We start from the raw sequence: 15,859 nt of genomic DNA on the forward strand, positions 1-15,859 counted from the left end.
AGCATTTATACCTTTGGAGAAGTTACTTTGCACAAAGTTCTTTCGGTAAACATCTTGCCCTGGTATAAATTTAATAGATCTACTGCGTCTGTTGTATGATCTTACATTTCTTATATATGCATCGTGCATTTTTTCTTTCATTTTCTTGTGTATGATTTGTATTTGTCTTGAATGAGGCAATACCAAATTTTCACCATCTGCAATAGATCCAAGCTTTCTAAGGATTTCATAAGCTTGAGCATGTGTTATCATGTTGTATCCTGTGAGAGCATAAAAAGCGAAACACCAGTTGAGGAATGAATAGTGGATCTAAGACTACATTCTATTTTTGAAAGGTTCTCGTCCCATTTAGCTTGATCTGATTGAAGATAACTTCTTATGCTATTCAAAATCGATTGATTCACTCTCTCACTAGCGTTAGCTTGTGGAGAGTGAATTGCAGTTCTAATATGTCTTACTCCATACATATTTAACAGTTCTTTAAAAGATTCAGACACAAATTGTTTCCCATTATCAGAATGTAATATTTCTGGTACTCCAAATTTGTGAAAGACTTCTTCAATTAGAAATTTGTTGACAGCCTTGGTTGTCGCTTTTGGCATAGCTTTAAGTAGCACAAATTTAGTTTTATGATCGAGAACGATAAATATAAATGTGTTACCTATTTTAGACCTTGGGTAAGGACCTAGAAAATCTACGTATATCTTCTGAAATGGCCTATCTGTCACTACCTCTTTTCCCATAGTAGGTCTTAAGGTGTATTTGGGATGTTTTATTTCTTTGCAGCATTGACATTTACTAACAAAGACTTTTATCTGGTTCACCATTGAAGGCCAGTAGAAAAATTCTCTTATGTTATAAAGAGTTTTAGCAGTTCCTCCATGTGAGGTGTTATTTTCATGGGCTTTTCTTATAATTTCCTCAGTCAATCCTGTCGGTAGCCATATTTTCCAGCATTCTTCGTCATTCTCAACATGTTCACTTGTAAATTTGACTTTTTTATATACGATACCTTCGCTGACTTTTAAATCGGGCAATCTGTCTTTATTTTGTTCGATGGTGTCAATTAGAGCTAAATAGTCTTCAGTTTTAAACTGTTCAGAGTCAAAATTTATAAAATTTGTTTCATTTGCCACAATTTCATCTACTTCTGTTCTTGAAGCTTCAAACTCCATCGAGCTAAACGTCCGCTAAGGTCCTGTTGCTTCATAAGCCATTTGAGTGAAGAGTGGTCTGTGATGACTGTGAATTCCATTAACCCAATATATTGACGGAATTTTTCAATCGCCAGCACAACCGCCAGGCACTCTTTTTCTGTGGTGGAATAATTTTTTTGTGCAGGATTAAGTTTTTTGGAAAAATATTCAATGGGATGCTCTCCCCCTTCGTCATCCTTTTGGAACAGGACTGCTCCTACGCCGACGTTTGAGGCATCACATTGGACAAAAAACGGGCGATTGAAATCCGGGCTAATCAGAATTGGACTAGATACTAGTTTTTGTTTAAACGTTTCGAAAGCTAACAAAGCCTCATTTGTTAATACGAACTTTGCCGATTTCTTCAAGGTATCTGTCAACGGGGCAGTAAGTGTAGAAAAGTCGTGGATGAACCTGCGGTACCATCCTACTGTACCTAGAAATCTTCGCACTTCCTTAGGATTTTTTGGTGGCTGAATTTTTAAAATGGCGTCTAATTTACTTGCATCTGGTTTGATTTTTCCGCCTCCTACGATATATCCTAAATATTTTAGTTCTTTATAGCAGAACTTTGACTTCTCCATATTTATTGTGAGTCCAGCTGCAGTGAGTCTTTCACCTACTAATTTTAACATCTGCATGTGTGTTTCAAAGTTGGAAGATACCACTAATAAGTCATCTAAATAAACAAATATTCGATCCTTTAGTTCCGCTGGTATAACCTTATCCATAAGGCGGCATAAACGCTGTGCAGCGTTGCACAAACCAAATGGCATCACCTTAAATTGGTATTGCGGCCTCCCAGGGACCGTAAAAGCTGTTTTTGGGCTACTATCTTTGTCCAAAGGGATTTGCCAGAAGGCATCCTTGAGGTCTATTGATGAAATAAAATATGTGTCGCCTAGCCTTGAAAGTAGACCATCGATGTTTGGGAGAGGGTATGAATCCTTTTTGGTGACTTTGTTTAGCTCCCTGGCATCGAGGCAAAGTCTATTTTTATTAGGTTTTATTACCAGCGTAACACGGTTATTCCATTCAGCACATGTTGTTTCCTCAATAACGTTCAACATGATCATGCGGTCCAATTCGGCATACATCAAATTTTGAACAGCGGGACTTACTGGAAAGTGGCGTAATTTCTTCGCTGGGGCTTCCCCTGTTTCAATTGTATGGGTCTCTAGCTTGGTTTTACCTAGTCCGAATTTGGTGTAGCATTTGAATGACCTTTTAGCTTCTTCCAACATTGCTTTTTGTTCTTCTGATAGTTGATGTATTAGTTGGCTATCTGGTTCATTTTCTACTGAGATTTCATTTATTGTATCTTCCTCTAAACTTAGCTTAATTCCTATTTTCCGCCAAAAATCGTAGCCTAGTATTAGTTCTTGAACTAAGTTCGGAACAAGATATAATATTAAGTCCACCGTTTTTTTACCTACAGATATACTAGCGTTAACTTTTCCTATTATAGTATGATTTTTACCATCAGCCGATTTTATTGACGATTTAAAATCCAATATTTTGGCATTCATTTTGTTAATATTGTTTAAACAATTATTACCTAGACAACTTATGGTAGCTCCGCTGTCCATGAGCCCTTTAAATGGTAAGTTGTTTATACATACATCCATGTATGTACATACCTAGTATTACTAGGTATCAAAAAGTATACATTTTTTCATTTAAAATATTTGACGTAAAGTTAGCTTTTCAAAAAGTACAAATTCATTATACATCCTCTTAGAAATTTTTTAGATTACTTAAAAAGAATAAAAGTACTTTTTTCCCCAAAAAATTGCGAAAAATCGCCTTTTTAATTTTTTTAAATTCAAATGCATGTAACTTTGGACTCAGTCATGATTTTTAAACACTTCTTTATTTATTTCATATATACATCTATTGTTAATCCGATAAAAGAAAAATTGATAAAATCGGGGAATATTTGGAACCGCGGTCACCAAAAAACTGGAGTAGGGTGGGTAAAAATGTTGAAAATTAAATTTTCAAATGCGAATATCTCCTAAGCTATAAGAGATAATTGATAGCTATGACGAGGTTTTATGTAGTGCTCGACGAGGAGATTCTATTGTAACGTAGAATTACTCCCTTGACTAATTCTACATACATGTACATAAAGTACCCTTTACAGCGCTTGTATTTCTTCCTTTATTTTATATTACTTATTTATTTTTATTAATATTCTTATTTGTATAAAATATAATATATTTTATATTAATTTCTTTTTTTTTATCCCGTCTGAACGCCCCTATTGTATTTAACATATTCAATCGAACATAAACATTTCATACCAACATGTTGTTTTCATACCAACATGTTGTGTTCATACCCACACACATCACACTAATACATTCATAAGTAAAACAACTAACTGCATTGTTTATTAAACAAAATACAACAAGCAGTCATATAATTCCCATGTAGTTTATTTGGAAATAAGTACAAGTAGAGAAGGTTTTGTTACATTCGGGGCGGTTCACACAAGACAAGAATCTGCACCTCAAGTCTCGGAAATTATAGAAATATAACTGAAGAGCCGACTAATTTTACGTTTGTGAAATTAGTTGTATTTTTCTAGGGTAATACTCGGCCTTGGGTTGAGTATTATCTAATTAATAAATAACTGTGACTTCGGTCGCCTGTTCTTACCGTGACTTCGGTCGCCTGTTCTTACCGTGACTTCGGTCGCCTGTTCTTACCGTGACTTCGGTCGCCTGTTCTTACCGTGACTTCGGTCACCTGTTCTTACCGTGACTTCTTACCGTGACTTCGGTCACCTGTTCTTACCGTGACTTCGGTCGCCTGTTCTTACCGTGACTTCGGTCGCCTGTTCCCCTAAGCCACTGCCGAAAGCCGATCTCACTAGCACCGAACCCGAATGCAGAACGCCGAACCTGCGTTAAGCCGATCCTGATATAAACCCGAACCTGTTAAGCCGAGTATACAACCCGAACCTGCGTTAAGCCGAAACCTGAACCTGTTATCAACGATCCCGAGTATACAACCCGAACCTATTAGCAACGATTCCGATTATACAACCCGAACCTGCGTTAACGAGATCCTGGTGGCCGAACCGACCGACGTATCTTATCGTAGCTATTTTCGTAGTATCTTTTTATAATTGTATTTTAAACCAAGAATAAAATTCAATAAAAAGATTTACTTATTTTTAACCCCCAGAAAGGGTAAATAATCGTCTTATTACTTAAGGTTTGTGGACCCGTAAGTAAACCCTGGACACGACTATGTTACTTCAGCCGACGACAAAACCACGTTACAAAATGGCGCCCGAGCAAGGACCTGATTCCAAATCGAATAGCGGAAAAAACGAAACCAGCGCCAACGAGGAAGAATCGAGCCAAAATTACGAAAATAGCAAACACGATAAGCCATCAACAAGCGAAACACTTCAGAAAGATTCAGTCGGTTGGATTTATATTTTACGAAAAGACCAGTTGATCGATCAGTGCCGAAACGCCGGTATACCAACGAAGGGATTTACGGTTGAACACCTACGAAGGCAGTTATCGGAGAATCTTCGGACAAAACGAATGAGGGCTTCAACAGAAAATTTACTTCGGGAGTTGGAGGAACAAATTCAATCTGCCGAGAAGTCTGTAGTATACGAAGAGAGCATTTCATTACCTGTCCCCTCAAAACCGCCGAGATGCGACTTGTCAGATACGGAGATCATGATGTCTATCCAAAAATGGAATTTAAACTACTCGGGAGAAACCGATCTCATGGAATTCGTTGAACGATTTGAGGAATTGGCCGAGAGTTACCACATACCGTTTGATCGTCTGCTTCCAGCAATGCTTAATATACTCAGTGGTAACGCTCTAAAGTGGTACCGAGTTAAGCGAGATACCATTAACACGTGGGCCGTTTTCCGACAGGAGATAGAGAAGTTCTTTCTACCTAATCGGTATCTTTCGCATCTCGAACAAAATTTTTATAACCGCAAGCAGAATGGACGAGAACGTGCGAAGGACTACATACTTACCATGCTTACGATGTCCCGACAACACCCTCAACTTCGGCGGCAGAACCACTTAGATAGAATTTATGATGGTCTTCGAACAGAATATAGTCATTATGTTCGTCGAAACGATTTCAACAATTTAGACGAACTTATCTCTCTAACGGATGAGTTTGAAACTCTAAAACGTGAAGAACGTCCTCAAACCTCACACATGGTTGCTGTTTCAGTTTACAGTCGTGAGACGAGATGTTGGAGGTGTTAAAGAACTGGTCACAAACGAACGACTTGTACGAGGCCATTTCGTTTATTTTGTTCATACTGCGGACTCGATGGTGTGTTCTCTCGGGACTGTGAGTGCAGAAATCAGGTAAATCCAGTTCGGGAACAACCATTTGCAAAAGCCGATGGCCGTTATTATATACCGGTCGGGATTAATGGAGAGATAGTACCCGCTCTTATCGACACAGGGGCATCTCGTATCTACATAAAACAGCACTTACTTAGTTTGGGCGTCAACCCCCTTAGTTCCCAAGGCATGGTGCAAATGGCCGATCAATCACTTGCAACATGTCTGGACGTATTCCCTATTGAAGTAACCTACAAGGAGAAGAGAACACGACTTCAAGCTTCGGTTATTTCCACACTGGCGGAACCCATGATACTCGGCATTGATTTTCTAAGTGCTTTAAACGTTGAATTATGCTTTAACGGAGAAGTCCTTGAACGATCTACCTCTCCCGAAGAAGCCGAAACCCTCTACTCGCTCACTAGTCGTGATTTTCTTTCCGAGGATGAAAATGACGAACTTGCTTCACTGTTGGAAACTCATAAGACCCGATTCAACAAAGTTAAAGCATTATGCACAGTCGCTACTCACGAGATTCGCCTACGACACCAAAAGCCAATCAAACAGAGGTACATGCCGAGAAATCCTGCAATGATGGAAGTCATAAACGAAGAAGTAAACAAACTCATAGCAGAAGACCGCATAGAGCCCTCACGAAGTCCCTACAGCTCTCCGATCGTCCTCGCCCGAATGAAACAAGGAGGGTGGAGAATGTGTATCGACTACCGTCAACTGAATGCCGCTACAGAACCAGATGCCTACCCATTACCTCAAATTAATGCAATCTTAGATCAACTACGAGAAGCCAAATTTATATCTTCGTTAGATCTCAAAAACGGATATTGGCAAATACCCCTCACCCCGGCGTCAAAACCCTGCACCGCTTTTACCGTCCCTGGCCGGGAGTTGTTCCAGTGGAAGGTCATGCCGTTCGGACTTCACTCGGCTCCGGCAACGTTTCAACGCGCTCTAGACTCTATCATCGGCTCCGATCTTTACCCTCTCGTTTTTGTCTACCTCGACGATATAATTGTCCTAGGCCGTACCTTTAAGGAACACATTTATACACTGGATAAGGTGTTTTCTCTCTTACAAAAAGCACAAATGTTGTTAAACTTCGACAAATATGAATTCGTTCGCACGAGTATACGATATCTAGGACATATGGTTACCCAAGAAGGTATTTGTACCGATCCTGACAAGGTGAGAGCGATCAGAGAACTACCGGCTCCAACGAACTTGAAAGAACTTCGTCGGGTTTTGGGCGTGGTTTCGTGGTATCGCCGATTTGTTAATAATTTCTCTAAATTATTAACAAATCGGAAGGAAACACTCACCAGCGCCCCGGTTCTCGGATGCCCTAGATTCGAACATCCCTTTTTCTTGCAGACAGATGCCAGCTTGGAAGGTTTGGGAGTCGTACTGTTTCAACGCCATTCGGGTTCAGAATCGGTTATAGCTTACGCCAGTCGCACGTTAACCGAACTAGAGAAGAAATACTCCACCACAGAACAAGAATGTCTAGCCATACTGTACGGAATTCGAAAAATGAGGCCATATTTAGAAGGATACCACTTCACCGTCATTACCGATCACCATTCGCTAAAATGGCTCCATTCACTTCAGAATCCATCAGGACGGCTAGCCCGTTGGGCTTTAGAGCTCCAACAGTACGACTTTAGTATCGAGTACCGAAAGGGAAGTCTCAATATTGTTGCCGATGCACTGTCCCGAGCCCCGTTACCACCTACCGAAATTGATACCATAATGGCAGTGTCAACCCCCGATTGACATCAACGAATGTCAGAGCTTGTTCTAACAAATGGGAAGAAATATCCAGATTTTCAATTAATTCAAAACCAACTATTTAAACATATACCACGAAAGTCAGTAGTTGACCCGAGACCCGAATGGAAGATGTGTGTAGCTCAGGAAGATCGTTTACGAGTCTTGCAAGAAAATCACGACTCTCCCAATGCTGGTCACTTCGGGATTAATAAAACCATGAAACGAATCCAAGAGAACTATTACTGGCCAGGCTTGTATAGGGATGTCACGCAATATGTACGATCCTGCAGTGTGTGTGCACGATACAAACCCGAACAAAGGAAAGCAGCCGGTTTCATGAATACAATGCAGTGTAGCGCTCCCTGGGAAATTGTAGCAGCCGATTTTGTGGGCCCCCTACCGCGCTCTACAAACGGCCATACCGCACTCCTCGTCCTAATTGATATATTTAGCAAGTGGGTCGAATTGGTCCCCACACGACAAGCGTTGGCGAAAGACGTCGTAAGGGCCTTACGGGAACGGATTATCTTCCGTTTCGGCTGCCCGAAAATATTCTTAACTGACAACGGTGTCCAATTCACGAGTCGTGTTGTAGAGGATTTACTTAACAATTCGGGTATTCAACATTGCACTACTGCTCCTTATGCCCCTCATGAAAATCCGACCGAGAGAACCAATCGAACAGTTAAAACGATGATCGCGCAGCAAACCGGCGCGGATCATCGTCACTGTGACTCACGACTTCCCGAAATAGCATTCGCCATTAATACAGCTATTAACGACACCCCTACATTTTCCCCGGCTGAAATCGTATATGGAAGAAACCCCATTTGCCCCAAACAGTTAAGACATGAACACCTATGTCCCACCGAAGAACAACCAAATAAAAAAGTAGAAACATTTTGGAAGGAAGTAGCACTACGAAAGCAAGAGGGTAGCGCTCGACAGGCTAAATACTATAATTTACGACGTCGACAGTGGCAACCAAAGATTGGCGAATTAGTCTGGAAAAAGGAGCGACACTTATCGTCCGCAGCTGACAAGTTCGCCCAAAAACTGGCAGAAAAGTTCAATGGACCATTTAAAATCATTCGTTGTCTTGGCTCTAACGTTTACGAATTAGAAGACCAAAACAGCCGAAAAGTTAGAGCTAATATCCAGGATTTGAAAACCTATGTCCAAAGAAATAAATAAAAATAAAATAAAAAAAATAAAATAAATAAATAAAAAAAAAATTAAAAAAAAAAAACATATTTATAACATTTCTATAATAAAATAATTCCCAGTGAATTCATAAAATAAATTACTATAAAAGGAAGTGGTTTTGAACAACATCGACCAGTTGTGCATCGTTCGTCAAAGGGTACACATGGAGCGGAAACCTACAATGCCAGCTTCTCGTCCACCACTAATACCCGGCTCCGCGAGCGACAGTCGGAGTACCATCAAGGCCAGTTCCTTCGGCCCGACCGTAATATCCGGATGCGCTGCCAACGAATTACCGACGACCTTCAAGAACACACCAGTGTCGGGTAATAATCGGACTACCGCTCCGAAGACACCGAAACCGAAGGCCCGGAGGTATCCCAAATACACTGAGGAGCAGGTCTTCCAAAATATTAAAATAAACCGACCTAAGAGGTACACGAAGCACATGCAGTACCTTATTCATCGGCCTTCGTTCCCTCCGTTAAAGGTTACGATCCTCAACCGTAATTTCGCTCGTTTACGATGCCAGGGGCATTGCCGAGTGGTGGCGATGGTTGACAAATAATTATTAATTATTTATATATATATTATTCTAAGAAATATTTATACATATATATTTATAGAAAAAAATAATTATTATTTAAAAAAAAAATTTAAAAAAAAAGCTGTAGAATAGCATCTTAGGTTAAGATATATATTAATATATAATATCAACATTTATTTCCTTATTTTTTTTCTAAGCTATAGAATTCGGAAGGTTAATATTACCTTTAAGGTAGTGCGGGTCTACGGACCAAAACTCGCCCACAATTCAATCAGATCTCCGATGAAAGCATCGCTCTCCAAAGAAGGAGGGGGATGTAACGTAGAATTACTCCCTTGACTAATTCTACATACATGTACATAAAGTACCCTTTACAGCGCTTGTATTTCTTCCTTTATTTTATATTACTTATTTATTTTTACTAATATTCTTACGGCCATTCTCACAATGTACGATTAAAAGTTAACGTGAACTTTAACCGCAAGTTAGGCTAATTTGAATTTCACAATGTACGATTAATTCTTAATTGACACTATTTAACAACAAAGTTGCTGTTAAATATAACCGAACAAATTTCGCCGGTTAGCATCTTAATTGTAAGAAATATAATAAAAGAACATGGAAAAACATTTATATTTTTGTAATATTTATAATTTTTAAAAGTGTAAAGCGAAGAAAAGTAAATTTTGCACGAGGTGATCCATATACCACCCGGATATTGCACTTACAAACCAAACAACAAATGTGCACTTTTGCTTGTTGGTTTTCAGTAATTGTTGTTCAATTTGTTCTGTAAATTTTATGGTTAGGTACCTTCATATTTTTGAGTTTTATACGTTTTTTTTATTATACCACTAAGAAAACACAAACTATTATTTTTTATGCCGTCTTTTAGACAATTTTTTATATTTCAATCTTTCATTACACTATTTTTCGTAAACAAATGTATGCATTATTGCCATACTTTCTACTGAATGCTTTGGTTAAGTAATCAAATGATGGTGAAACGCAAATCGGTAACCGTTGGTTAAATGGTCCCCGTTAAACAAACCGACAGTTAGTTAATTTTCCGGTTAAAATGAAATAATCGTACATTGTGAAAATGGCCGTTATATGTATAAAATATAATATATTTTATATTAATTTCTTTTTTTTTTATCCCGTCTGAACGCCCCTATTGTATTTAACATATTCAATCGAACATAAACATTTCATACCAACATGTTGTTTTCATACCAACATGTTGTGTTCATACCCACACACATCACACTAATACATTCATAAGTAAAACAACTAACTGCATTGTTTATTAAACAAAATACAACAAGCAGTCATATAATTCCCATGTAGTTTATTTGGAAATAAGTACAAGTAGAGAAGGTTTTGTTACATTCGGGGCGGTTCACACAAGACAAGAATCTGCACCTCAAGTCTCGGAAATTATAGAAATATAACTGAAGAGCCGACTAATTTTACGTTTGTGAAATTAGTTGTATTTTTCTAGGGTAATACTCGGCCTTGCGTTGAGTATTATCTAATTAATAAATAACTGTGACTTCGGTCGCCTGTTCTTACCGTGACTTCGGTCGCCTGTTCTTACCGTGACTTCGGTCGCCTGTTCCCCTAAGCTAAGAACCCATGTAATTATTTGTAATATATTATTTTTAAGTCGTCGTAAATGCGATCTCGCCACTGCCGAAAGCCGATCTCACTAGCACCGAACCCGAATGCAGAACGCCGAACCTGCGTTAAGCCGATCCTGATATATACCCGAACCTGTTAAGCCGAGTATACAACCCGAACCTGCGTTAAGCCGAAACCCGAACCTGTTAGCAACGATCCCGAGTATACAACCCGAACCTATTAGCAACGATCCCGATTATACAACCCGAACCTGCGTTAACGAGATCCTGGTGGCCGAACCGACCGACGTATCTTATCGTAGCTATTTTCGTAGTATCTTTTTATAATTGTATTTTAAACCAAGAATAAAATTCAATAAAAAGATTTACTTATTTTTAACCCCCAGAAAGGGTAAATAATCGTCTTATTACTTAAGGTTTGTGGACCCGTAAGTAAAACCCTGGACACGACTAAGTTACTTCAGCCGACGACAAAACCACGTTACACTATATGTGTTTTTAAAATCGGAACACAGACGAAGAAATAGGATCATTTTAAAAATTGAACATACCCGAGGTGTCCTACTTTGGGAACCCCTGGTCCAGCTCCTGGTGGGCTCATGAGGTCCAAATTCAAAAGTTAAACTCGACTACACTTCCTCTTTGGGCATGTGAAATTTCATTCAAATCCGAGTAAGGGTTTAGAAGTTACAGATTTATTTCCCTCTTTTTTATTCTCATACCACTGTGCGATGTCCCACAAGTAATCCTTTATATTTTGGCCGGAAATAAGTTGTTTTGTTAGTAGAGTTATTTATAGAATTTTTATTTACACAAAAAAATAAGTCGCAGACCCGATTCGAACCTGCAACCTTCTGTTTGGTAGTCTGCCGTTGTGCTCACTACACCGCTGCTTAGTTATTTCATTGTACATCAAATAATGGTTTTCACACAGTAATGTAATATTCTTTTCTGTTTTTCTAAAAATAAACATGCAATAAAAAAATGGGCAAATTAAAAAAAGTAACAGTTTGTTTGTTTTGTTTTTTTAGACTTTACTACTTAAAAAGTAAGTTATTAAAAAAGACATTATTAACAAGTAAGAGTGCTATATTCGGCTGTGCCGAATCTTATATACCCTTCACCAAATTATACTTCAAAATTTTAAATATTTTTATGTAAACAAAATTTAATTTTTTTTCCAGTTGTTTTTTGAATTTTTTTGAAAAAAAAATTTTTCGATTGTTATTTAAATTTTTTTTTTTTAAATTTTAAAATTTTTTTTTTTAAATTTTAAAAAATTTTTTTTTTTAAATTTTAAAATTTTTTTTTTGTTTTTTCAATTTTTTTTTGAAAAAAAAAATTCGGGTTCAAAATTTTTTTTCCCGATTTTGACCCATTGTAGGTCCAACTTACTATGGTCTTATATACGTCGTTGAAAATGTCTTTGAAATATCTATCATTAGATATCCATATTGTCTATATTAATGTCTTAGTAATCCAGATATAGGTAAAAAAATAGGTTAAAAATCGAGGTTGTCTTGGTTTTTTCCTCATATCTCAGCCATTTGTGAACCGATTTTGCTGATTTTAAATAGCAAAATTCTCGAAAGCATGTCTGACAGAATTATTGAAGATTTGGATCCCGAAGATATCTGGGGTCTTCAGAAAACTGATTTCAACAGACAGACAGACAGACGGACAGACAGACAGACAGACAGACAGACAGACAGACAGACAGACAGACAGACAGACAGACAGACAGACAGACAGACAGACAGACAGACAGACAGACAGACAGACAGACAGACAGACAGACAGACAGACAGACAGACAGACAGACAGACAGACAGACAGACAGACAGACAGACAGACAGACAGACAGACAGACAGACAGACAGACAGACGGACATGGCTTAATCGACTCCGCTATCTATAAGGATCCAGAATATATATACTTTATAGGGTCGGAAATGAAAAATGTAGAAATTACAAACGGAATGACAAACTTATATATACCCTTCTCACGAAGGGTATAAAAAGACATTGTAGATTTCTAAGCGAAGTTTTAGCTGGGTACTTATTTGAGAATACGTATTATTATCAAAAATACATCGAAATGTCTACAAGTTGCTTCAGTGTTTACACATGCTAGTAAAAGTTCATTTTGTAGATGCTGTATTTCTCGAATCGAAAAACTTTCCGCATGAAACGATTGAATTGCAACAAAAACAGTGAAAATTAAACAAAATATTGTTACGAAATTGTACTTGAATTCAAATATAACGATTTTAACGGCTGATTTAAAAGTAGCATAATGCTTTTAAATAGCAGTGCAAACTGTAATATATCTGTGGGCATTATTAACATTGAATAAAAGCTTTCAGTTGACCATTGATCGTATATTCGAATTCGAATATTCAGTTAAAGAACATTGTAGAAAGTACACCACAGATGGCGTATGTATTAGAAAGCTCTAGACAGTTAAAGAGCAATCTAGAGTGCAGATGGCAGTGTTATAAATAGTGGCAGAGGTTGTAGTCGTTAGTGAGTTTATCAGAGACGCTTTTCGAATAAACATCAACTGAGTGCCTTAAAATGTGTTGTATTTTTCAAGTGAATTCGTGTACATTATAAAGTGTGTCTGTATTTCTGCGAATTTATAATCGTGTATAAAAAACATTGAGTGACTATTTAATTCTGTGGTTGTTGTACATTTTAAATAAATAAAGAGTTGTTACAATTTTTAAACTACTAAACGGCTTTTATTTGCAATCAAATATATCCGGTTTATTTAAAGGGAATAAACCAGGGTTTTAAAAAGTTTAAAACGTAACAATTGGTGTCAGAAGTGGGATTGCAAAATAATAAGCATGAAGTTTGAAGAACTAAAAGTTGAACAACTCAAGAAAGAATTGAGTAAGTTGGAGCTACCAACAGCAGGTAACAAGGCAGCATTGCAGAGAAGGCTCATAGATGAATTTAAGCGGCGTGATATTGACATCGGAGCTTACGAATTCGAGTATAAGGAAGAAATGGAAGTTTCTACACATGCAACAACGAGCAACATGGATATAAGCACAATGTTTGCGGCTATGATGGAAAAAATTAAAGTGAAATTCCAAGAAGCGAACGGAAATTCTAGAACCATCTTAGAAACTACTCAAGTAAACAACGAGAAACTTCTTGCCGACAATGATAAACTTCGTTCTGAGGTTAAAGCTGAAGTCTAAGAAACTATTAAACACTTAGCGGAAATGGAAGCGAAACTTCAAGAATCTTCTAGAGCTACAGATGAGAAAATTTAGGAAATGTCTGAGGTTATTAACAGAAGAGTGGATATCATTGACCAAAAGGTGTCAGATTTAGAAAATGGTGGTGATCAAAAACTGCATGACCTAGAAACCCAATGAGACGCTACAAGATTTTGCGTTGGAAATCGAGCGTTTTCTACAGCTTACTTATCCAGGGGAAAACAACCCATTTTTGGACCATATCAAGATAGAAGCAATCGTCAATGGCATTCGCGATTCTGAAATAAAACATGCGGTTTGTGCTACACCTAAACCATCATTTGCTCAAACAGTCTCATTTGCACTGGCGCAAGAAACGGCCGCAAAGCTGCAAATATGCAAGGTGTGCAATATTGTCGACGAATTAAAAAAGGTCTTGGAGGCGTTTAATGATAAGCATAGCAAAGCCAGAGTAAAATGTTATAATTGCGGTAAATCTGGTCATATTCAGCGAAACTGCAAAGCACCGAGAAAACGAACCAGATCTGTTTCCAAGAAACAACCAGCCGTCAAATCATCAATCGTCACAAGAATCACCTTTAAACTAAAACGAGCTAGCACTATGGGGCAAGAGCTAGCTCCCACGTCTGAGGGCCCCACAATCTCCATATCAGTAATGCAGCAGAAAAATAGCAATCTTACGGCTAGTGGATACATCAACGGTCAGAAGCACATTTTTACTATAGACACAGGAGCGTCGTAGTCCATCGTCAAGCCCGATTTAGTCAAAAACACAATTGAACCATTACGTGGGGTAAGTCTGCGCACAGCTACTGGGGAACCAGCCACTGCCTATGGTAAAGTAAATGTGAAAGTAACCATTGCCAATGTTAGCGTCAATCATGTATTTATTTTTGCCGATATTGTGGAAGAAGTAATCATTGGTGCTGATTTCATGATTTCAAAAAGTTATGATTTGGCGAAATGTGGAAATACCCCTTGACATCGGATATGAAAATAGGACTCAATTAAGAAAGCTAGTTACCGTAGAGCATCAGAGACTACCACCACAGTCAGGGACTTTAGTATGGGCTTGTATGGAGGGAGATTGTGAGGACAACAGTTTGTGGGTGGTAGAACCAGCAGGAATAAAAAGTGATCTTATAACATCAAAAGCCCTCGTTAAACCCTGCAACAACAAAATAGTTCTTGTAAGAGTGCTTAACCTGTCCAGCTATGAAAAAGCCTAATTCCGAAATAGGTCAATGCACTTCAGCAGAGGCAGTAATCAATTGCGAGAAAAACCCGTAACCTGCCAATAAATCTACCAAAGAACTACGAGCTAACGGAATATGCGGTGAATGGGCCAAACAGCTTCTGAAGAAACATACCTCGGTCTTTGCCTTAAAAAGTCAAAGCCAAGGTAGAACGGCAATAGTAAAGCATCAAATAAATACTGGCGAAGCGAGGCCCATAAAACAGGCGCCCAGAAGTATTCCTCTAGCTAGACGAAGTGAGGTGAAGGAGCTGGTTAACGAAATGGAGCGGAGTAGTATAAATATAGGGATTCTGGCTTGATTTAGAGGAATTTTTTTCCTCTAAACTGGCAGAGAAGAGGAATATTGAAAATTTTTATGAGGAATTTTTGGCAGAGAAAAAGGCAGCGATAATTTGATGACGAGGAATTTTTGGCAGAGAAAAAAGCAGCGACAATTTGTAAATTTTTGTTTTCTTGCTTCAGGTAATTTGAGTAATGTAGAAAAAATGCTTTGTGTGTGTATTGTGTGGAATTGATTTTGTTTTTTTATTTCATTAGTTTTGTTGTACTATTGTGTAGAGGCTTTTAATGCAGTTTTAAGAGTAGGGTTTTTTTCTTTTAATTAGTCTACATTAGGGTATACAATTTTATTCAAAGGGAAGA

General features: G+C 38.1%; 1 long non-coding RNA gene across 1 annotated transcript; it reads right to left on the bottom strand.

Moving 5' to 3' along the window:
• Window positions 1-3,807: 3,807 nt before the first annotated feature.
• Window positions 3,808-10,767, bottom strand: LOC135951349 (uncharacterized). Its single transcript, XR_010575969.1, has 3 exons — window positions 10,649-10,767; window positions 3,989-4,038; window positions 3,808-3,925 (listed from the first exon to the last, which is right to left on the bottom strand). It is a non-coding gene; the product is annotated as an uncharacterized LOC135951349 (long non-coding RNA).
• Window positions 10,768-15,859: the final 5,092 nt, after the last annotated feature.

Source organism: Calliphora vicina, chromosome 2 (genome assembly GCF_958450345.1).
Source record: "Calliphora vicina chromosome 2, idCalVici1.1, whole genome shotgun sequence".
Taxonomy (NCBI): Eukaryota; Metazoa; Arthropoda; class Insecta; order Diptera; family Calliphoridae; genus Calliphora; species Calliphora vicina.